The sequence below is a fragment of the Rattus rattus genome, chromosome 1 (assembly GCF_011064425.1).
Source record: "Rattus rattus isolate New Zealand chromosome 1, Rrattus_CSIRO_v1, whole genome shotgun sequence".
NCBI lineage: Eukaryota > Metazoa > Chordata > Mammalia > Rodentia > Muridae > Rattus > Rattus rattus.
The window spans coordinates 79,938,205-79,940,210 of NC_046154.1; the positions used below are offsets into that span (position 1 = coordinate 79,938,205).

At 35.5% G+C, this 2,006-nt stretch overlaps 1 pseudogene; it reads right to left on the reverse strand.

Annotated features, from left to right (window-relative positions):
* Nucleotides 1-606: 606 nt before the first annotated feature.
* On the reverse strand, nt 607-1,105 carry LOC116895782 (annotated as a pseudogene).
* Nucleotides 1,106-2,006: the final 901 nt, after the last annotated feature.

The window sequence follows — 2,006 nt, forward strand, 5'->3', positions numbered from 1 at the left end:
GTACTTTCTCCTATAGGGTCTATGCCCTTTCCTGCCATATGCAGTTGACTAGATTTATATTAAAAGGCATGATAATTTCCTTTCTTTGCAGGAGTTCATTTTTTTTCAAGAGCCATTTTTGAGACTGTCTTTTCTCCAGCGTGTAGTTTTGTATCTTCATAAAAATTCAGATGGTTGCAGTTGCAAGTGGCCTTACTTGGATCTTCTGCTATGTTCCTTTAATCTACATTCCTGCTTCCATGCAACTACCATGGTGTTTTTATTATGAGAGCTCTGTTATATAGCTTGAAGTCTGGCATGGTAATCCCTTCAGCATTATTTATTTTAACTCTAAGTTTCTTTGGTTATTCTACTCTTGTGATTCCATGTGAATATTCAAAGTGTTTTTTTTCTATCTCTGTGAAGAAAGTTGTATAAATTTAGTTGGGCTATATGAAGCATATAAATCTGTTTTTGTAGAAGGTGATCTTCATAATACTAATTCCAATAATCCATAATCTCGAGAAATCTTTCTTTTCATTACCTGTTGTTTTTTATTGTTTTTTCAGAAATTTAAAGTTTTAATTGTAGAACGTTTTCACTTTCTTTTTTCCTCCCATTGTTATATCAACTATTTATTAACAGCAAAGGCCCAAAGACTGATTTCTTCTTGGACACACCCACAGTACGGTCCCTGCGGCCAGTGGTCTTGACAACAGTGCTGATTACAGAAACTAAGGCTCCAAAAGTTGTGCAGCCCCTTGTGGACTCGAATTTTCTTCAGCCACTCCAGGTCCTCAAGCAGCTTGTTGTCTAGACCATTGGCCAGAACCTGGCTGTACTTTCCATCCTTTACATCCTTCTGTTTGTTCAAGAGCCGGTCGGGGATCTTAAACTGTTGTGGGTTCTGCATGATGGTGGTCAAACTCTCCACCTCATCCTCCGTGAGCTCCCCAGCCCTCTTGGTGCGGTCACTGTCTGTTTTCCTCAACACCACATGAGCATATCTCCACACTACACCCTTAATGGCAGTGAGAGTGAAGGCTATTTTCCACCGCCGCCCATCAATGTTGGTGTTGAGTATTCACAGGATGTGCTGGAACTTCTCAGGGACCACTAGGGACATGGCGGCAGCAAAAGCAGTGGCCTATAGACCACCTGTGGAAGCTCACTTTCTTGATTAGGGGTGGATCATTCCAAAAATCTCTTTCTAGTTTCTTTGTTAATGGTATAGAAAATGGTTACTGATTTTGTAAGTTGATTTTGTATTTCTTCACTGCTGAAAATGTTGATAATTTGTAGATATTTTGCCATATAATCTTGGGTCCTTTTATTTATAATATCTGTAAATAGAAATAACCTATTATTTTCCTATCTTTATGAATGATTTCTTTTATCTTGTCTTATTGCTCTAGCTTGTGTTCCAAGGATTATTTTCATAAACAGAGGGATAGTGGAGATAGCCTTTTCTTTTTTCTAATTTTAATAGGAGAGCTTAGAATTTTTCTCTATTGAATATGTTTGTCATGATTAACTTTATTATGTTCAGACGTGTACCTTCCAGTTCGCTCCTTAGGACTTTAATCATGAAGTCATACTGGATTCTGTCAAGATCCTTTTTGCATTTATTGAGACGATCATGTAAGTTTTGATTTTAAATTTATTTATATAATTTATTGCATATTTGACATATATATATATATATATATATATATATATATATATATATATATTGAATAATCCCAGCATTTCCTGGATAAAGCTAACTTGATTGGGATGGATGGTCTTTGTGAAGTATGCCTATGTCCGGTTATCCAGACTTTCATTGTATACCTCATATGTATGTTTCATTTCATACCTCATATGTATGTTCATTGGATAAAGTGATCCATTGTTTCTTTTTCTGTATTCTTCTTTTTCTGAAATGTTGTTAATTTTTTTGTACTGGGGTAATACTGGATTTATAAACAGAACTTGAATGCATGTCTTTTATTTCATTTTTTAGTCAAATTATATTGAGGAGTACC